Below are 23013 nucleotides of genomic sequence, written 5' to 3'. Positions count from 1 at the left end.
AACAGCACGGCAGAGAGAGAGAGAGAGGGGAAGAGGCAAAGTCAGCATCTGTTTTATGGAAATTAATGGGGATGAATGTGACAAGAGATGGAGAAGAGAGAGAATGAGGGATGAAGGAGAGAGAGGGAGAGGTGGAGGTGGAGGTGGAGAGACCGCCTTCTTGTCACTTCCCAGAGTATACAGACGTGACAGAGAGGGAAAAATGGCTGATTGGGTTTTGATTATCTGGCTTTAAACCAATGATTTGTTTTCACACTGTTACCTGGCTTTATGCTGCAACATAGGGTCCTATCTGTATGTGTGTGTGTGTGTGTGTGTGTGTGTGTGTGTGATTTCTTCTTGTAATTATGAGGACCAAATGTCTTCACAAGGTTAGAAAGACGAGGGGAATCCTCCAAAGTGAGGACATTCTGCTGATCTTGAGGTTAAAAGGATGATAAAACATTGAAAACAGGGATTTTCTTGTTTTAATATTATTCTTGAGGACCATTTTCATCATCCACCAAGATGTGAGAGGTCCTTGATGTCACTAACTATAATAAAACTTGAGTTTTAATCCATTCCCTCAGAGCTGGGTGGGCTTCAGTTCCCTTTGTACGGTAATGATATTGTCTGGACCCAACAAAGTGTCCAGCAAAGTGAAAATATCTCGCTTGAAGACTGTGTAAAAGATGGACGACGCGTCTCCACTTCCTCCCACTGTGCAAAACTGAAGCTGAAATATACGGATTGGGGGTGTAGAGCCGCCGGTTCGAGGATTTTGGAGGTTTGTAGGAGTAAAGTTGTCGAGAAAAAGTCCATGTCTGACACTGCCGCTCGCTAAAGCTCCATATTTTATTGAAGCGCTTTGCACGACCTCGTCTCTTCACATGTGGATCGGCAGATTGATACTGCTGTGATACTCACAAGCTGCTCATTTGGTAACGATTCCTTAAAAAAAAGTGAAAGTACTTGAATTTAAATTATTCAAGTAGTAAAGTTGGGTGGCTTCAGGACTTTGTGTCATGTTTTATCTGGTCTGTGCCGCGTGGCTGTGGAAAACGATGAGACATGAGATCATCACACTTGTAAGAGTGAGGACTCTTCGCCTTGGTGGGGAGAAAAATAAATAGATAACACATTTCCAGTGTTGTGCAAAGTCCAGCAGAGAGCCTCTTTTCTACAGTCAGTCTCCACTTAACATGGTATTTTCGCTGAACACGACTCCAAAACTTTCTTAAAAACGCCTTTCAGGATCCTTGCACAGAGATTCTGGTTTACAGTTAAACTTGAAAGAGATCAGGAAATATTTATAAACAATCAAAATGAAGCAAATGAAATGAAACTTCCCTAAACATTGCTGGAATCATAAATAGCCGAATATGCAGAAAGCGCAAGTTGCTCTGGAAAAGTCACGGCTTGTTTAAGAAGATTAGGGAATCCTTAAACAAAACAAAACAAACAAACAAACACAAAAATGTGCAAATGTGCACGTTTTATGTTGTTGCCATTTTAATTATTTTATTAATTATTATTATTTAATCATACCACTTCTGTAAAATACTGGATTTTTTTTTTTTTGCATGCATGCATGCATTAGCACAAACATTTATCTGGCCTCAAATTTGCTTTTGTAGTAAATTTGTCTTTAATGGGCGGCTTGTGTCATGTCGAGTCATTTTTTTTTCTCTCCTAAAAATGACCATTATTTTGAAAAATTATCTAATTAAGAAATGACCAGTATTGGTATCATTAAAATTGTGACAAAATATCAGTGTCCTATTGAATTTATAAAGTTTGGATAACAGGTGAGTCAACAAAGGGGGGGCGGGACAAATAAAACCCCAGGTGTGTTGTGATTGGCTGGCTCCACTCTGACATGTGACACTGACCTGTGATCCCAAAGTGAAACTGCTGGTGTGACTCAGCTGGACTTGATTAGACTTCAGCCTCTCAGATTCAAGAGATGACAACAAAAACATTTTAATGAAAAATGTTTTAGTTTATCATCCCTTATTAAAACCAGATCTAGGACAGTGTGAGGGTTAAAATAAGGGTTAGGGGGTTTTGGGGTGAGATGTTGTCACTGGAGAGTAAAACAAATGGACAAAATCAAAATATCATAAGATAAATGATGTTTACACTTTATTTATTTATTTATTTTTATTATTAATGCGGATATGATGATTGAACAGGTAGAAGCAAGTAATAGAACAGCAATAACAGTTTTACAAGTTCATAAAATTTGACTCTTTTATGGTAAATCAGCCTTTAAAACCAGAAAAGGAAAAAAAAATCAAATCTATATTCCACTTTGAAAATGTAATATTTTTGTACTGACTAGTGCTTGTTGCCCCTGTAGTACCACTGCATCTGCACACACACACACTCACACTCGTCTCCCCTCTCTGTGCTCCTCACATCTGTATCAGATGGGGAGTGTTTGTCAGAGCAGCCAGCAGGGGGCGCACAGCTCCTGTTTTCGTGCCGGTCCAGGCCAAACGGTGCCGGTCCAGGCCTCCGCTCCTGCTCGCTGCATTTTGTCAGAAACCTCTGGAGGAAACCACGGCTTTTTATTTGGAAGATTTATCTTTTAACATGAGGGAAAATTAACTTGCGGGAAAGTGATTATCGGTGGAAATCCAGATCTTGAAATGAGCACTTTTGGTGAGATGACTCCTGACCAGCAGTGTGTATTTTTCACTCTGTCACTCTTCTAAAATAGGCTGCAAAATAGAAAATAATTGTATTCTGTTGAATCTATTTTTATTTGTTGCTGCAAAGAATAAAATCGGCTGCTCTCAAACTGCTGCAAGAGGCTGAACGTGCATCATAAAATGTAAATTTGACACTTTATAACGGATTATAGAGATAAAGCTGCAGGAATGTGAAAGTTTTAACACTGGAAAAAAAAATTGTATGCATGATGACTGTTTTTTTCACATTTGAAAATTCAGCATAATGTCATAAATTACAAATCAATAGGTTATATGATGGCTATGAGGAATAGTCTAAAAATACAAAATAAATGCAAACTCAAAAGAATATTTGCAGATAGATTGCAAACATGTTTTGCAGTGTGTGTGTGTGTATATATCAGAGTTTTTTTTTTTTTTTTTTTTTTTCCAATAAGTGAGAAATCAGGCCCAGGTTAAGCAGCTCAGAGGCGGGGACAAAAGCCAGCTTGCCATGTGCTTGTCACCTTTTGTGCCAAAACACATTGGAGGATTGAACCTGTCAGTCAACAGATCAGGCGGCATGTCGTCCTGGCAACAGACAATAAAAAACATTAACCTTCGCCGTCTGAGGGGCCGTTTGGTGGCATTTTAGTGAGACAAAAACATCTTTGTCGGCGTGACAAACAACATGCAACACACCATGTCACGTAGAGAATAACAGAACGAGGACTGTGTGTAGAAATAAAAGAACATTCTGATTGAGTTTTCTTTTATTTTTTACTTTTTAATAACTTTTTAGTATATTTTAATATTCCTCTGCCCTCCAAAAGAAGGGATTTTGCATTAAACTCTGCCTTGAAATAGATTTTTATTGTGTACTTTCTTAACTCTGCAGGTTCCCACTAGGCCTGGTGCTGCTGCTTAAAAATATTTGAAAATTTGTGGATTTGAAATTGATCTCTGGACAGCTTACAGTCTTAAGAATAATCCTTTTAAGTCCTGAAAAAAAACTGTGATGCAGAGATTTTTTTTTTTTTTTTTTTACAGTCATCTCTTGAGTAGAATATGAGGCCTGTATGATGACTAATTTTAACCGATGCCATGCAAATTCAAGTCTTTGAATTTCACCAAACACCTTGAAAGTCACCGGAAAGCCTCTTGAGTTTTACATCCGGGACGACCCTGAGTGTGTTTACATATATGGTTTTTTTGTTTTGTTTTTGTTTTTTTCAAAAGTTATGTTTTCTATTTCTCGAGCCCATAGCCAGCTGTGCCCCTGTTTGGCACTGAGTGTACCTCTCCAGCTTGATGTTTTAACCTCTTCACGGCCTCCACTTTGTTCAAACCCACAGAACTTTATTTTAAATTCTCGCGGAGATCCCGAGGTTTCCAAAGATCCCCAAACATGAGCTGCTGAATTCCTGGGAAACGTGTAAAAACGATGCACAAAACCTGCAGATATTTTCTATTTGATGTGACATTAACGTTGTTGTGCAATATGGAAAAATGTGTTTTCCACAATTGAAGCTGCAAAAAATTAGTGTATTTTCATATCCACTGTGTATTTCACTCACTAGTGTGTCTCTCTGGGCTGCACTTTACACAAAAATAAGTCCATGCATTTGTTTTTTACATGTCACAACATATCTAAAATATAAGTGTGTGGAATTAAAAACAATAAGCATGTTTACACGGCACGCTGGCTGCTCAGTCCTCGCCGGGAAGACAACAAATGGAAAGGAGAAAGAGGAAGACAGAGACAGTGAGGGGAGCTGGGCGGCGGGCGCAGAGTGAAAAAAGTTCCCTCGGCCGGCCAAGCATCACAGACATCAAAGTGAAGACATTGTTTGGGAGGAACAATAGCCGCCGTCACAGTCCAGGAGTTTGTGTGTTGTTGCGTGTTTGCGCTCCCAGAATCCCCCTCTGACGGCGAAATCACTGGATTATCAAGCCAGCAGATGCAAACCGCAGAGAACAATATCATCGGCGGCCCTGAGAGGGGGAATCCTCAGAGGCCCCCGTCTGTAAAAAGACACATGGAGGAAATCAAACAAAGAAAGTAGGTATTTCTGCTGCATTCCACCCGGCGATGGAGGTTTGGCCTCCACAGTGAGACGTTCTGTTTATACACTTGGATTAAATGCTTGATTTAAAGCTGAATGCGTTGGCCCGCGCATTCAGCTTGTGTTAGCTTAATTTCAAAATTGAATACTTTTGTTGTATCCTCTCAAAACCACCAGAAAATAATATTGTGACAACTTGCGCGTTCACCGAAACGCTTATTTTGCTTTTTTCAAGAGTTTCCCGGCTTCCCTTCGGGGATCCGTGAAGATTATTTTGTCTTGTTCACTTTTCAATCTTGCCACCATTTGAGCGTCATGAGCAAGAAATATGACAAAGTGACATGAGCACTTATGATCCACAGAAACAAAAAAAGAAAACTTAGAGTGTGAGGCCCATGCTTTCCCCTTTTTTTGCTCATTTTTGCTGTCACATCCCTAAATGAACCTTTTTCGGGGTTGTGTTTTTCAAATATTTCACACCCTGATGTGAGGATGATCTTTTACCTAATCATTTCAAAATGCATTGCAAAAGCACAGCTGAAATGACATGCAGCTCATCTCGCTCCGTTTGCACTGTGCTGCGTCGCCTGCGTGGGAACTGAACCCGGCCTGGTTTCAGCCGAGGGATCCAGCATCATCCCGTCACAAAATAAACTCTAAAATTACGTTTCAAATATTCCAAACATTCGGTCACTCGTGTTGCTGCTCGAGCCAAACCCCAGCCATCTGGTGCTCTGAAGAGGTTAGAACAAAACGCGAAGGGTTGTAAGGAAATACTATTTGACCGAACTCGTGTATAATAGCGCTCCGGGACGGGCGATCCCGGTCAGTCGGGAGCATATGGGAATGCCATCAAACTGTGATTTGCTGTGTTGACATCGTTATAACCTCTGGGATGCTTCAGCCGTGGAGGTCCAGGCAGGCGGACCTTCCCCGACACTTCAAAACCACAGACAGACTGGTGGGGATAATGTGAAACATCGAGACCGGGAGACGAGGAGAGAAAGAGAGAGAGAGAGAGAAATGGGGAGAAGAGAGCGAGAGCGAGGCGGAAAAAAGGTCGGAGAGAGCAGTGCTGGCTCGAGACTTTTGGGGGGCCTGAGTGTGAGCGTCTCAGGGGGGCACAGCAGGGCGGAGCGGTTTGGAGTTGTACTTTTACATCAAAGAGGAGCGCTTTGCTGTAAATCAACACAAGAAATGTAGAATACAAAGTGCCAAATTTATTTTTACATGATATGATCAATCACAGCACCTCCTCCATTACATCCATCATATGGGCTTAACCCCCCATCCAGTGATGACATACATGATGAATAATAACCCCAACACTGACCAGTGACCAAAACTAACATCAAATGAGCTTTTAATAAGCTGAGCAGTAACCTAAATTTGAAAGAAACTCATGAGGATCTAGTGTGGATCATAATAAGTGAATTATACAGATAGGACCTCTTTACAGGAAATAAAAAAAAATCTATATCTTACATAAAGCTTGATGCCTTATTCATCTTCTTCTTATTTTTATTTATTTTATTTATTGCTAGTGTAACCGTTACTGTCAGTTTTTGCTCATTTTTTCCCGAGTGGCCAGTGGGACCTTGACACTTGCTGGTGTGACTGTCAGTCCTAAAATAATGTATTATTGGGAGAAAATTCCTCAGAGATGGCCCACCTGGGCATCCACTCGCCAAACAGGAAATCAATAAAGTTCTACGAGCATTGACAGGACACACACACACTCGCACACACACACTCACAGGTTCATAAACCAACACAGGGTCAGTGGCGAACACTAACACTAATCAGCCCGTATCAGCGGAGGCCCGAGTGAACAGCAGCAGCATTGATCGCTGGATCCGTTAATGGGACTCATTAGTGATTTAATGAAGCCAAGTTTAGCTGAAACAAGAGCGAACGGAGGATAGAGGGAGGGAGGGAGGGGGGTGATGGAAACACGAGGAGGGTGGTGGAAGGCCAGAAAGTGACGGTTTGTAAACTAAACTGTGAGATTGCAACCTTGGCATGAAGCACACTGCAGGACAGAACTTTTTAAACGTTCATTTGTAAAAGAAAAAAAAAAAAATGGCATTCCTGGTTTCATGTCTCGAAAGTTTTCCAAGCAAATCCTCTCCAAAGGAACCAGCGAAACCTCAGGGGCTGCTACCGGACATTATAGCGAACGTGAGAAAACAGCTAAACGGGACGTATAGAGCGCAGAGCCGGCTAAAGAAACAAGAGCCGAGGAGAAGCGGCGAGAAGAGAGGTTTTCCCTTTTTCCTCAAACAAGACAGGAGGGGTTTCAGTACAAGCCGGGGAGACAGAAGATACAGGAGGAGGGGGATGTGATTCAGGAGGGAGAGGAGGGGGGACCTTAGCCTGTAATGACTACAGCGTGCCAACAGCAGAGAAAAATGATGTGCATAATAGTTTCCTGTCTTCTGTGGCTGCAGTAGCTGATGGGGTGTTTCATGCCTGAGCAGTGCCTCTGAAAGTCCAGACCGAAGGCAGCAGGGTTTTCATCAGCCGGGCAGAGAAAGCACTGAGTTAGGGCGGCTCATGTGACCCAGTGTGGGCCGGTAACTCAGTTTTATTTCTTTTCCCAGTTGCAGTCATAATATTGTCGTTGCACAACAAAACTAGAGGAGATTTAGGCGACAAACCAACCCTCTTTGGCCTGCTGGGAGAGGGGAAAACACGGAGGCAGTGCTTGCATTTCGCCCCTTCTCCGGTGCTTGTTTTCCAAAGGTTTTGAATCAATGCCGCCACGAGACGTCCTGAGTCATACAGTCATAACTGTGCATAAAAAATATTCAACTGATAAGCCAGGTAGTATGCAAGATTAGCTGCAGACAGATACACACACACACACAGAGCCCAAGTCAATTGAAACATGGAAAAAAAAAGAAGTTTTTTTAATACGCAAAAATGTTTTGCCTATAGATGCACAGCCAAGGCAACCAAGTCAAACATGAACTTGCATTTTCAAAAACAAAATAAAAAAAAAAAACAGACAAGCAGACAAGAGAGAGAGAGAGAATGAGCGAGCAGCGGTGGTCGAGCGAGCTAGAGAATGAATGAAGAGAGGGAGCGGCAGTAGCGAGAGCAAAGGTTTTTCACCTCAACAAGAGGTTCCTCATCATGCCATCATGCACTTTGTACCAAAAATATTAGCTAATTTTTTTTTTTTTTTTTTTTTTTAATATTTTCCTTTTTCAATGCAGTTTGATTCACTCTGGTCCAATCTGATTCAGTTCAGATCACCTTTATTAATACCATGAGGTAATTTTAAAGATGCAATCAAAAGTGCATACTGTAACGTATGACGGCTAAGTAGTAATAATTCTTCTGAAATTAGCACTTTGTTCATAACAAGCCTAATAAACACAATGCAGTAAAAATAAATCTTTTCTCTGTGCAGAATGAGGAAGCGTTGGTGTGATTTGTATTACTCACTGGCACATTGTTTGCATGACTCGGTTAATATTTGTTGGGGAATATTGTGATGAAAAAAAAAACATGAAACGTCATCACTATTGGTTATAGATTAATATGGACTTTATGGAAAACAAGAGATTGTTTTTTTTTTTTTTTTTTTTCCAAAGAGGATGTATTTTGATTGCAAGTATGGCCTTAATCATGATAATAACATTTTTTTTCATATTTTGTGAATTGAAATGCAGACTCAATACCTTGTAACATGACACATTTCGCATTTGCATTTGAATTTTTTTGTGCCGTGGTGGCATTTTGAACCGGACACAACCCGGGACGGTGAGGTCAAATATTCCAAAGCATCTAGCCGGCATTACTTTAAGTTTCCTATCAATAAATTTAAGTGGATTATGCTTCTCAACATTTAATTTGAGGCCTTTGAAAAAATCCTTTTGGGTGCCCCCCCCCGCCGCCTCCCGCCCCGCCCCGCCTCCAGCAGCAGCTCACAGTGTGCTCTCTCGCCCTTGGCTTTGACCTTTTTAGACCCAGCACAATATTTTGCAGAGCTGAATGTCAGCAACCATCAAAAATGAGTCTCTACCCCAAACGGCATCAATTTCAGACTTGTTAGGCCCCCACACTTTAATGTACCCCCCCACACACACACACACTGGTCGGCCAGCAGCAGACAATGTAAACCAATCCCTCTATTGCTGTCAGCGAACAAGTGGCTACCCGCTGGGTGAAAAAAGGGCACGGTGAGAAACGCTCTCAATCACTTTCAATTAATCCCCCCCTCCTCCTCCCTTTAAGATACTTTAAAAGGACAGTGTTTCCATGGGGTGTGTGCTGGGGGTGTGTGTGTGTGTGTGTTGAGGGCGCTGAGGCCGCCTCCTGGCTGTGATGGCGCACTGATACTGATTTATTACCCTCTTCAACATATTTATGGCTGGCAGACCTGTTGGCATCAGGGGATCGTTAGCAGCGGGGAGAGCAACGGGGCTAATTGTATTGACCCGACCTGGGCTCAAATCTATTTTTCTAAAAATGGCCTCCGATACTTGGATTAGGCCGGCTGACGTGGATGAATCAACCCATAAAACTCAGAGCAGCTGCGCGAGAAACAAGCCCGGGCCGCGTTTTTTAAATTTGTGCAAATAATATCGGAAACGCTTCCAGCCACTTTAGCCGGTCATCGCTTTTCCTACATGGAATTCCTCCTGTTGTGATTTCCAGACAGCTCTTATCTCATGCTAATAGTGTGGATAATGATAATAAAGGAGTGTGTGTGTGTGTGTGTGTGTGTGTGTGGTGTCTTGCGAGATCAGCAGCGTCCCGGCTTGAAATGATTAGAAGGTTGGAGCCATTATGAGCTCCTCTCTGCCTTTTGTATCTGCTGTGATGAATATTGAGGGGGGTATTTGGAGCACTTTGAGGACCTAACAGGCTTTTTAATCCTTTAATCCTGAGGAAAACCAATTTCACCCCTTACACACACACACACACACACACACACACACACGCACACACACAGACACACACAAATAATTTGAAAGAGGTTTCATTGAACCTGCTGTGTGTGTGTGTGTGTGTGTGTTTAACCTGCTCTCGTTAATTTCCCGGCTCAGAGACCTGGTGATCCTGGAGATTAGGTTCATTAAAATCACATATTGTACGCACTGCGGTGTGTGTGTGTGTGTGTGTGTGTGTGTGTGGGATCGAGTGAGCAGATAGGGCATGGCCGGCAGCGTTGGGGTTTTAGCATTGGAGGTTATCGCCCCTATCACTCCTGCCACACATAAGCACACACACACACACACACACACACACACACACACACACACACACTTCCACCCTGGAGCTCCCAGCCCCCTGTGGCTGCAGTCAGCGGCGTTTACAGCAGTTTGACCCTGAAAGGCTTCGCTCCTGCCTGTCTGTGAAACGTCCCGCTGTGAGGAGTGCTACGGAAACCTTAAGGAAGTCTCGTCCTTTAACCTCTCCTCAGCGGAGGCCTGATCCTGCAGCCGCGTCGCATAAAACTCCTTTAATTTGACATTTGAATAAAAAAAAAAAAAAGAAAAGAAAGGAAAACAAACTGCACTTGATGCACCTTTATCTTGCACGCTGACTCATGCATTGTGCAAGATAAGGGTGCATCAAAAAATGAGGTCTGACTTTTCAGTGTTTCAGTAAAAATGCCTTTCATGGCTGCTGTCGTCGTTTTTAAACACACTTCAATCACATGACTTCAGCAGAGGCAGTTGCTTAAAGGTGCACGACGCAAAACCGCCCAGGGCTGATTTTAAGTGACACCCATCAGACTCAACTGATTTAAAAAAAAAAAAAAAAAAAAAAAGTGGAATAAGCACACAACTAGAAACTTGTGGACTCGACCGTCAAATGATGTGTTAATTCCATTTTTTAACCAGTTAAATTCATTAAAAGGTTCCTCATTTCAGTCAAACCTCAGCAAGTTGGAGTAGTAAATCTTGAAATTGTTAGGGCCAACAAACACAAAAACACAGCCATCAAAACTAAATTACTAAAGTGTCAGATTCAATAATAATAAGTAAATTGACAAGTACACGTGCATATAAATGACAGAGTAGAACAATGCAATACAGTCCCAGCTAAAAAACAGAATATTGATGAATAAATATGTATAAGTAATGAGTCAATCATCAAATAATGTGCTTATTCCATGTTTTTTTATTTTTTTATTTATTTTTTTTGTCCAGTGAATCTCAGTTATCCTCACTTAAATCAGCACTTGGCAATTTTGATTATTAAACATCAAAGCGAACATCTTCACTTGCAAGTGATTATTAAAATTTGCCAAACAATCCAACAAGCTGCTTTGAGGTTGTTTTTTTTTTTTTTTTTTTTTTCCCCCCCGGCTCCCCGTTTGAATCAAGCAATCACGAGCTGGATTATTAAAATCACTCGTATCGACGTGTACAGCCTGAAAAGGTTTTCTTCAAAAGGAGAGTGTGCTCTGTATATGAAAATGAAAAAAAGAAAAAAAAAAAAAGGCCAGAAATATCGCTAACTATGCTTACTCTTCCCATTTTCTGATAAACCATTGGCTAGCTGCTGTATAAAATATTATATCAATAACAATTGGGTTCTTGTAGGATTATGCTTAAAAAGAGCACATGCAGCTCAGGCAGTCGGTACTGAGAGAGGTTGATAAGGAGATGTGTGTATGTGTGTGTGTGTGTGAGTGTGTGTGAATGTGTGTGTGCACTTATATAAGTGCCGCAGCATCTGTGCCTTCCTTTTGTGTGCATATATCTGTATGGATGTGTCTGCTCTGGTGCCTGCATGGGTATCTTTGCAAGTGCATGAGAGTTTCTATGCATTTGTGTGTGTATGTATGTGTGTGTGTGTGTGTGTGAGAGAGAGAGAGAGAGTGTGTGTGTGTGTCTCCAGGCAGCACGTCCTATCATTGCTTCATAATGGAAGGGTATCTGGGGAGTTTTATCGCTGAGCCGGGCTGTTTGGGGGACTTGGGGCCGGGGCCTCGCTCAAAGGGCCCCCATGATACTGAAAAGGTGACATTCTGAATTGAAAAGGCACAAGGGTAAGGGGAATAATTGTATATGTGTGTGTGTGTGTGTGTGTGTGTGTGTGTATGTATGGCAGAGAGAAAAAGAGTGTATGTACTCATAGCCTTGCATGCATATGTGTAAATTTGAATGTGTGTGATGCTGTGCCGCTGTTCTACAAGCCTGTGTGTGGAGGTGTGTGTGTGTGTGTGTGTGTGTGTGTGTGTGTGCGCAAAAGGCAAAGCATCACACTCCGCCCCAGCCTCCCAGCAGGCCCCGGGTCTTGCTTTACTTCCTGTAAAAGGTGAGTGGCGACATAATTAGATAGATAAAAAACCCCAGCGATGAATGTGGGAGCTTCGATAAGGTCTGATGAGACGGAGACAGGACGGAGAGGCAGGATGAGAGAGAGAGAGAGAGAGAGAGAGAGGAGGGAGGTGAAGGAGTGGAGAGGAGGCGAGGAGATGGGGAAAGAGAACGGGGAGAGGAGGAGACAAAGAGAGAGAGAGAGAGAGAGAGAGAGAGGTTCAGATCATATTAGTGTGAGATGACACATCAGAGGAGTCCAGGACAGATGATCTGATCTCTCTCTCCTTCCCCGCTGCGCTCCCTCTATCCGCCCCTCCACCTGCCTGCACGCTGCAAAAAATAAACATCCACCTGTGACGTTAAGAAAACATCCCCACATTCATGTTGAGGCATTAATGTAATCAGGAGAGAGGATTTGTGGCTGCTCCCTGCCAGTTTGCTGTTTTTTTTTTAATGGGAGTCTGCTGGATTGCTTTACGGCACAAAAAAGATAGAGGGCGCTGTTTTTCCAGTGCAAACAGAGCTAAATGTCTCAGAGTCTATGGAAGGAGTGATGGAAAAACCAAATCCAAAGGCAAACAACTTTTTTATATGATTTAAACTTGTATCAGTTTTATATTTTTATTATACGAGAGCATAACAAAATGGGCAAATAACACACAGCAACAGATATAGAGCAAGACTTTTGATTATAAAGATAGTTATTTTGGAGTATCTATGTCTATCTATTTCTCTTTTTTTTATCTGGTCGGAAATTTTTCAAGACTGAAAATCTGCTGTCCGAGTGCCAGCGAATGTGGCGTAAGAAAACAGAGCAACCGTCCCCCTTCTCTCATTTTTTCAGAGCGATTTCACCAGGAAAAAGAAAGATAACCACTGATACAACAAGAATAAATATTTACTTTCAACTATGAAGAAATGAGAATAATCAGCACTGTTTCAGGCTAGAGGCTTTGTATTCAACAGTTTATCAAACAGTATTCAGATTCCAAACTGGTGATCCTGAAATATTTTGGAAAAAAAGTAACAGGAATTTCGTTTTTCGGAGGGATCACATATTGTGATTTGCTGCATTTTTCCACTTTTGCAAATTCAAATGGAGTGGCTCACGAGGAAGGTGCACTCTGAGGTGTTTTGTGACTCGCTGACTTGCCAAGGTGGACATTTTTTGCAGTGTTCCCCCCCTCTCCACCTATCTGATCTGTCTCTCTCTCCCCCCCGCTGCCGCCGACTGCTCCGAGTCCATCTGGGTACAACATCCGCTCTCTGGGAGGCGTCACTGTTTATCTATATCAGCCGGCCGCAGATTAGCCCACACCTCTCACCCCTCCCGGCACGGCCTGCCCTGCCCTGCCCCGCCGTCTAACCCCACATACACATTCTCCTGCATTTAAATCGCTCTTTTCCACACTTGACTTTTATGGAATCAGTTTGAACTCTCTAAGGTTTGGGAACTGATCCAACTCAAAAGGCGCTCGCCATCCTGGACTGTGCAGACCACGCCCTTTGACTTACCAGCCTCAGGACGGTAAAATAGAGCCATACCCCCTTTAGGACAAGAACCGGGGTTTCCTTCATTTGCACAGCTGGGGAGTCGCTGAATTTGCACACAGTGACGATGAAGCTTGTCTGCATTTTGCATTTTCTATAAAACTTTATTATTTAAATAGTCTTGATTTTATTTTAGGGCCATTTTAGCCATCCCAGGTGTCTGGCCCACTCTCCTCTGCTCTCTGTTTTTTTTTTTTTTTTCTCTGACTCTTACTGGAACCAAATTTTCCCACATGGGACAATTAAAACCATATCTTCCAAAAATCATGTTATTTGGTCTCATATTCAGTATTGAAATGTTTATTTCTGGCATATTTCCTCTTGTTTCCGATGCAGCTTCACTCTGAGGGATTTTTTTTCTAGGAGTTAATGGAGTATTAACATATTTTTGAACAATTTTGATATGCATGACTCAAAGATGCATACATTTAAGGCTAAATACCAGATTAAATAACTTGTGTACAGATTTGCATGTGTTTCACTTTGTCGACATGCACGTTAGTTACTTAGAGGTATTCTCACTGAAAAACCGTGAGCTGGTGTGCATGTACTGTCTAAAAACCAGGCTCTAAAATGGAAAAAAATGCACTTATTCAGTTTTTCTGGCTCGTTGTGTTTCACAAACCTTGGACTGAATAAAGACCTGAGTGTGTTTCCTTTTCTGCAATACTGGTTCTGCTGCAAATGGATATAGTCTGTTGTAATTTAGCCGTGAAGTTGCTTTTATGGTGTTTATTTCACATTTAACCAGATTTGACTGTGTTTCCATTGCCTGCAGGGTTAAACCTGTGCTCGCTCCTAAATCATCAGCCCACTTCTCCAGCAATCAGGCTTCGAGCATTTTAGGAACCAACTCCTCTATTTTCGCCATCCCTCCGCCTATCCATCATCCATCCCTTCATTCAGCTGCACCTTTATTACCTGTCTGCAGTCCTCCATCGCTTCTTATCTGAGTCCATCTTTCCCCTGTCAGCTTTTATTCTCCCACTCTACCTGTGCCTCTGCCCTTCGATCCTCCCTTCCCTCTTGTTTCAGCTAAACTTGGCTTCATTCCCCTCCACCACACAGCCAATCAGGGACGCTTCACCAGCACCAAGCCGCTTTCAGCAAGAGCACCACAGCACCAAGTCGGGAGCAACTTAAAGGGGCAGTTCGCACCAAAATCCAAGTTCTCTCGATGGTTGTTCACCCTCTTTGCGGCGGAAACACCGGTGAACTTTGCACGCTCACATAACGCAGAGCGAGTTAACCAGTGCGGCGTCGTGTCAGCTGTCTCTGAAATAGCTGACGTCACCGAGGGATCGCTGCTTTCCAGTCAAAACAGGGGAAAAATGACCATAAAATCACACCAAACTGCGCACAGCAAAATTGTGCTGCAGCCAAATGACTGCACTGCGAGTCCAGGAGTCCAATATTTTCCTCATTATCTCCTGGATTTTCCTCGCTCAAAATGATTTGTTTACATCGTAGAAACAGCAGTAATATGTTCATGCTAATTGCTTGTAGAAAATGTTAGGGCACTGGACAGACATGGAGGCGATTTTGGTGCCAAGCCTTTCGTCACATTTTGGGTAAGGACCAGCGTTTCCAAAAATCATCTTTCCCTTAAGTTGTCAGTAAAGAATTTTTGGGATTTATTTCTTAATGACGAAGTCCAAATATGGGAAACCCAATTAAAGGTTCACTGAGATGCAACTGAACACATTTTAAAATCCCCAAAACAAAATAGTTGAAGTATCTGGCAGTGTCAATCAAGCGCACCCCCAACAAGTTCTGATATTCAAAACCATCCTCACATCTTTGTTTGCTCGGATCCGGGTTCGTTAGTTTTTAATCCAGAGGCGCTAATAGTATCGATTAACACAACCAAACCGCTTGAATAGCCAGGAATAAGATGATCAATCATATCTTTAGGAGGCTCAGGCCACATGTTTTAGCCACTGCATTAATTCAATCCCCATTATCCGGGCTAAGGAGGAGGTCGTAATGGATTTGTGCACTCTAACAGAAAATGGCTTTCTGAACCAACACACAATTAGCACAAAGAGTTTTGGCAAACCATACCCATATTATCAACATAATGGGAAGTTGGCCCGTGGGGTTTTAAATGAGTTAGAAAACGGGGGGTTAATAATGTGTACAGAAAGTTTTCAACTTTAATTTATCATTCCAGCAGAGACCATTAATCAAAGCAGCTGTGAAGTGATGTTTTTCCTATTGATTTTAATCTATTATTAAATGCGCTGGTTAATTTCCCCTCCAAACTACTTTTTTGTGCATTATTAGTTTACTGCTGGTAAGAAATGGGCCTCATATGTTTAACTCTAAAGCACAGTCTGTTATAAACATAAATAATAAATGCTATAGGCCTAAATATGGAGATATTTACTGGAGAAACAAAGTCAGTATAGTCTTATCAGTCATACACAAGTATTTTATGACAGATTTGAAAGACATTTAATGAGAACCAAATCAACAATGAGCAATGCTGCTTGTGTACGCTGTTGTATGCTTTTTAATTTTACTATTATGTCCATTTTAATGTTGCTTTAATGGACAGATCCCCCTTGAAAAAGCGATTCTGAAGCTTAATGTGATAAACCCGGCTGAATAAGAGTTAAGGGAATCATATTTGCGTAATTTTTCAGTGTCATTGAAGTATACCAAAGTAACCGAACGCTCTCCGTACAAAGGGCGAGGCAAAAAAGGAGAGGAAAATGGAGGCTAGTCGGGATATTATTAAACATGATGACTTGCCTGTTGGGTAAACAAAGCCTCCTCGCCTGGTGGCCTAATACTCTGAAAAAGTGCCAAATCAGCCAGGGAGGATTCAGTGTGCGGGGATTAGAGCTTAAACCGCGAGGCTGTGGCACCCCTGTATGCAAACACAGCCCGCTACGTTAACCCAGTTTGATATCACAATGCATAATCTCTGCTATTTTCTAAACACACACACACACACACACACACATATACACGCACACATGCACGCACGCACTTGCAGAAAACACACACAGGCATAATCTCTTCTTCCCGCGACCGTCGGGGTGTGACCTCCACGGCCTGATGCCTGCTGAGTGACGGGCCGCTCATCTCTGCACCGTACGCTGTGTTAGACTCATGAGCAATACACACACACACACACACACACAAGCGTACATATAAAAACATCAAGTCACTAGTGTGCTACTGTATAGTGTAAATACCTTGTGACATCTCCAATTACAATCCACAACAAAACGAAATCACAAACGATTCAAGACTGCCTCGCCTTGTTCCAATTTTCAAAATGAAAGCAAAAAAAGAAAAAAAAAGATTTTTCAGTTGTGTTTTTTTAGTTGCACGCTGCATCTGAGGTGATGTGATCCCCCGCGCTGTTAAATTAGGGGATTATCGGCATAGAAACCTGGCTTTGCTGTCAGAAGAAAAGAGAAATTGTGGAAAAAACACAGACATGTTGGTGGAAAGCGTTGGATTTTTCCATAAACAACCACAAACAAGAGCCAATCCAAATGGGAGACAACAGAAACTGACGCTAAATCCGGTTCTGCAGTATTTATTTGTCCTTCGATCAATTTATTTTTATTTAAAGTTGCTCAGGTTCCTGCTCATAGTGCAAACGTAGTGATGTTTCCCTCTGGTTTCACAATAAGGAGCTCGGGCCTCGTCGTTGCTCCGTGGCGCCTCCTGTGGTTTTCCTCACGCGTCTTCTGCAGCTGTTTGACAGGTAACAACAAAATACCGACAGATTCGTTGATGCTCAAGCGCGCAGCTAAACGGTGTCAAACAGCACTGTAGCCCTGCCTCAACCTGCCAATGCACGGTCGGTTTTTGTTGAGCAAGGACCAAAAAAAAAAAAAAAAATCAACTGGAACTGGACGAAAAAATCCAAAGCTCCTGATTCTAAAAAGGTTTGTTTGCAGTGCAGCCAGTTGATATTGCAAGTTCATTTTCTTATGATTCATGAATTGGACCAATGATGACCAGACAGCGAGAAGCATTGGCACTGAATTGGAAAACGGAAAAATTAGGTCATCAACGTAGAATAGAACAGCGTGCTGACTCTCTTTAAAGAATTGACCAATGGAAACACAACCAGAGTACGGCTGTGCCAGGCTGGTGGAAAACGGCCCCTTGTCGTCCGTGGGGAGTTGAATCGATGGCGACTGGACTTGGTCGCAGGTACCTGAGGATGTCTCACCTCTCATCCAAGAGGCTTCTTCTGTTCTGACGGACTGGTGGCAAGTCCCAGGTATTGAACCTCATAAAGTCAGTCAGAGCTGAAGAAGCCTCCTGGATGGAGAGGTCAAACATCCTCAAGTATCCAGCTGCCCTCGATTCAACCCTCCCTGGATAACCATGACCTGGATGACTGGGAATCTTCACACACACCTTTTGCAGTTCATTCAGGCTCCGGCTGAACCATTAAACTCTTCTCACACCAGCTCTTAGTTTGCATACGGCCGTAGTTTGGTCCAAAATACAACAACTGGTCAGTTTCTTGAGCAAAATCGTCTCCATTGCCTTTTCCGGGTCATTCCCATCGTTTACATCTCCATGCCAACGTCTCAGGGTCAACTCTTTGTAGTCCTTTGCAGCTTCAGCTCATTGAATGCAACACATCGCTTATCACGTGTCAAATCACATTCAGCAACATTTAGCGAATGCACCGGAGTTAATATTTGCACAACAAAAAGCCATTTTGTCTGAGTTTGAAACATTATATGCAGATGCTCTGCAGATGTTTATCGCTCTGGGCATTGATCCACGTCGTTGCATGTAAAGGTTGGACCCTGTAAAGGTTAATTGGAAAAATAGCAGCAGAGCAGTGGTGGGGTATTCAGTCATGCAAACCCAGAACTTTGTAGGTTTTGGTGCTCCAATCAACGGCGACGGCAACACGTTGGAGGCAGCCGACCCAAACAAGCTCAATTTCCCAATGTGATTTTATGGGACAGACGAATTTCACACTAAAGCAACTTTGGATGGAGGTTTTAGTTAATATATATATATAAAAAAAAATAGGTCTTTATTTTTGCAAAACGATGCAGGGAGCGGTGGTGGACGTCAACGGACATCAACTCAAATTTCATTTTGATGCAACATCTAGTCAATGTCAAAATCCGTGTTTTCGTCCACTCAGGTTCTAGATAGGTGGGGTGAAATGATGCAGCGGGTGTCCCAGAAAATCAAAATGAACAGCCCTACTGCCGTGAAGCCCTCACATCTGATACTGTATTCATGCAACAACCGACTCCAAGTCTTATTCGCAAACACCGCTGGCTCCAGGTTTGCGCTTTCTGTCGCTTTAAGGAGGAAAGAAAAGCCGAACAGGAGCCAGGAGCAGAACTGGAGAGGCCCTCGAACTCAAGAGGACCCACTTTACAAGCAATTCATCACCTTTGCTGCAGTCTGTCTCTCCTCTTTCTTGCTTATGTCTCTCTCCCACTCGCTCACTTTCTATCGCCATGCTGCTTTTTATCTCTCTCTTTTTCTCGATGTTCCCCTCTCTTCCTCTCTGTCCCGACAAAAAAAAAACCTCCTCTCTCTTTTCCTCTCCCTCCCTCCTTCCCCTCTCTCAGTGTCTAATCCTGGAGGAGAAAGCTTCGGTTCTGTTATGGCGTATGGGTATCTGACCTCGGCATCGCCTCTAATCCGGCTTAGTTCACTTAATGATGCCACTTGTGGTGCCACGAACGCCACCGAGAAGTCTATAAAAGCCTTCCATTAAAATGCAAATCCGACCTGGCGGAGAAAAGCCAAGCGACACAAAAGTGGAAGAATTTGACCATGGACCCCAGTCTCTCTCTCTCCCTCTCTCTCTCTCTCCCTCTCTCTCTTTCTCTCAGCCAGTGCAGCAAATGCTCCTTCCAATAATAACTGATCCTGTGATTAGGACTACTGCGGCATGTTGGCGATGAAATAGACTCCCCGTCCGCCACAGAACAAAAACGAGAAAGAGAGGGAAAACTCAGCCTGTTCCATTTTGGAGGAGACTCGTGCACTTTTTTATTTTTTTTATTTTATTTATTTATCTATTTTTTTTTCTCTCTTTTGCTGTTGTTGTCAGGAAATGAACAAATGGTTATCAATGTAGGGAGGGGAAATCTCCCATCTCTCGGCCAGGTTTTCCCAGCTGATATTATTTTCTCCGTACAAGGCAGGAAATGAAATTTCTCTATGTGCCGTATCGCCTCTCGTCCAATCCCCCCCCTCCACCGCCGCCACCGCCCCCCTCATCTGCTCTACCTTTTTATCAGGATATCCTTTAGTGAGAGGGAGAGGAGCTCGGTCTGCGTCCCCGCACAGAGAAGTTGTCTCAAACAATAACATGCCTTACACGTCAGGGCAGATACACACAGCAATAGAGTAGTTTCAATTTACAGAATTATTTGGTGAAGGAGGGATTTCTGTCCATTTTTTTCCCCTTTTTTTTTCTCCCGAAGCGGGGATTATGCTGTATCATATCCTCTGCACCGCTCTCGCTGTGTGAGTGTGTTGGAGTGTGTGTGTGTAAATGTGTGCCTGAATGAATGAAGCGCAGTTGGTTTGAGTGTCGCTGTAAAACAGTGAGTCCAGTCTCTCGGATTCCAAAAAGTCTGTGTGTGTTTCTCTGGAAAAAACATGACGAGAGCGTCACACACTTTTGTGAAATGTTTTGAAGTTTTGAAGATTTTTACTCCCTAAACATGTTCACTCAAAGTACATGACATGGATTAAACTGTACACCAAGGAATAGTAAGGTCAAATTATCAACAATTGTTGCAAATAATTTTTTAGCATTTTTTCATCAGTTTGCAGTTGGAGTTTTGTGGGTTTTGGAGTTTTTACATCATAAAAGTAACTCAAATTGAAGGTGAGGAACCACAGAATAATGTTTGACTATCAGTAAGCTAAAATTAACCATAAAATATATTTTCCAGAAATTCAAAATGAGCCTGGTAGGTTAATTTTCTTCCCTTCCTGTTTTTCTTCTCCAAGTTGGACTGTCCAGAATCAGTAAATATAAGAAAAATAAATGAATATAAGATAATAAACTGTAGCTCACTGCTAGCAACAAGATACAAAATTGAATCAGAAGACACAGAGGGTTTCCTTGGGAATATGAGAAATCAGTGAGGAAAAAAAATGGTCGACACACACACATTATGGTTGTTTTTCAAGGCTGCTCCAGCCAAATCACATTGATTTTTATTGTCCATTAAGTTTCCATATTTCACCAACACGACTTGCTGAATGTTTTTTCTTTTTCTAATTTGCCATTTGTTGAAGCATCTCAGTAGGTGAGCACAGTTGCTGCAGAATTGCTTATTTCCAAAGAATATTGGAGAATTTAAATCGTAAAATGACAATGATGTCATTTTCTTTGACTAAATGCTCCACTTCTATGGATATCAGATAATGATTTGTCTTCATAAATGGCAAAGTTAGAGGTTTTATATTTAGCAATGCAATGTTTTGGCAGTGAAATCTTCATTGTTTTTGGCAAAGCGGAGCGATGAACCAGGTGTTGCTGGCTCAGGAGCGAGAACAAGCCTTCTGAGAGCGAGCAGAGTGAATTTCGGGTTGCTTCACTGCCCCGTCGCTTGCCAGCATTTGGCCTGATTCCTGCTCTGCACTCAGAACTTTGGTCATGGTCCTCACAAACACACACACACACACACACACACACAGGAAAATACCTCTCGTTAAGGCACGTCCGTCCATTCCCACGTATGCATGTTGCGGCGTGGACATCTGCATGAGCTACACACGCTAAAAATACACACGATGCGGTTCACTGTGGTGCCTGAGAAACAATTACTGCACCATCAGAAATAACTTCAGAGCAGCAGCTGTGGAACAAGCCGGTAAACATAAGGCAAGTTTACAATGAAAGGAAAATTTGAATTCACATTATTTAGGATCTTAACCGATCGATTCATTAGAAAAACAATGACACGTTGCAGAGGGAATCATCAGAACGGGTTTAATATGAAGCAATCTAGTTTATGTTGCATTTGAAAAGGAATATTGACATAATTTATTGTCACAAGAGCATTCGTATCATTAGAACTTTTTTTTTTTTTTTCCAAATCCACAAACTTGTCAGAATGGTTTTCTAGACAGCTGGGGTTGCAAAATTAACCAAATGTATGTTTCTACCACAAAAAAAAAAAAAAAAAAAAAAAAAAAAACAGACTTGTGTGAACACCCCAGCTTTGATCTGCATGTTTTGTACAGTCATACAAGTGTCTCACACCGATGAAACCCAACAAAACCCTCCTCTTCCTCTTCCTCTGACCCACGTCAGCAGTGATCCACCACACAGAGAAACAGTGACACGTAACACCAATGCACTCAGTTTACTCTCCTTTTTTACTTTGTCAACTTTTTAAAAAGGAGGATCCCTCTTTTTTGGTCTTTAACATGCAAATTCATAGTATTAGATGTCATAGGTTCCATAAAAATGTCTTTAAATGATGTTGATTCTTTAGTTAATTACTATAATGTGCTTTGTTTGAATGTGTTTGTATGCCTGAGACAGTTTTTCACCTTTTTTATTTCGCTGTATCTCAACAAAACCATATAAATATATAGATACATGAGTTTTAATAAGGTATTTCTAAATGAATATTTAATATTTAAAGGTTTCATGAAGTTGATATTTTAAAGCAAAAGTTTGTTATTGATTCATTTTACTTCATTGTTACACATTTTGTAATTTTAGAATTTAAATATTTGATTATTATTTTTTTTAAAAAACATAAGTGAATGAAAACATCCTGCCATCTAGAGCGTGATATATTCATTTCAAATCTAAAATCAGTCATATTATCTGTTCCCAGGGACTAAAAATGCCCCATCTGTGCTCATTTGGCCTTCGAGGACAGCGTGTCCGGAGGGGATTAGCAGAAATTAACAAATGGCAATCGGTCAAAATGGCACCGTAACAAAATAAAACCACTTCGCCACAGTGGACGACGCCGTGATCCAAATAAACGTTGAAACGTGAAGGTAAAGAAAAACCAATTCACGATATCATCCCAAACTATTTCAATGCAACACTTTTACCTCACTTTTTTTTTTTTTTTTTTTTTTTTGTCTTGAAGCAAATCCACTTTGAATTTCTGTCTGCTACAACAATGTACGGCAACAAAGTCTGCCAAAAAAACTGTAAATGTACCATGTGCCTTGTTGAAACGACAGTGGCAAGTTAGTTGTGGGAAATGAGGGGTGTAAAGTGGGAAGGGCGTGATGAGAGAAGAGAGAGAGAGAGAGAGAGAGAGAGATGTGGGGAGCATCTGCCTGTGGTCATGGTTCATTCAGTTTTCCTACGGCCTCTCAGCTCTTTGAAAATGCGAGAGGGGGCAAGAAAGAGAGAAGGAAAGGGGGGAAGAAAGAGGAGAGTTGGCCCGACTCCAAATTTCCCCTCATTTTCATCTGTTACATTCATCATATCCTTGAGTCAAT

The 23013-nt window shown here is 42.0% G+C and overlaps 1 long non-coding RNA gene across 2 annotated transcripts in view; it reads left to right on the top strand.

The window, feature by feature from the left end:
- LOC115373958 (uncharacterized) overlaps window positions 1-23013 on the top strand; it is a 72920-nt gene that overhangs the window by 7757 nt on the left and 42150 nt on the right. The window contains exon 1 of one of the 2 annotated variants that reach the window (XR_003929576.1): window positions 17206-17287. The exons of the other annotated variant lie outside the window; for it this stretch is intronic. This is a non-coding gene — a long non-coding RNA (uncharacterized LOC115373958). Of the gene's footprint in view, window positions 1-17205; window positions 17288-23013 lie in introns of those variants that run through there. 2 annotated transcript variants of the gene reach the window in all.

Source organism: Myripristis murdjan, chromosome 2 (genome assembly GCF_902150065.1).
Source record: "Myripristis murdjan chromosome 2, fMyrMur1.1, whole genome shotgun sequence".
Taxonomy (NCBI): domain Eukaryota; kingdom Metazoa; phylum Chordata; class Actinopteri; order Holocentriformes; family Holocentridae; genus Myripristis; species Myripristis murdjan.
Note: the sequence above shows the minus strand (reverse complement) of the source record. Positions and strands in the feature narration are given on the sequence as shown.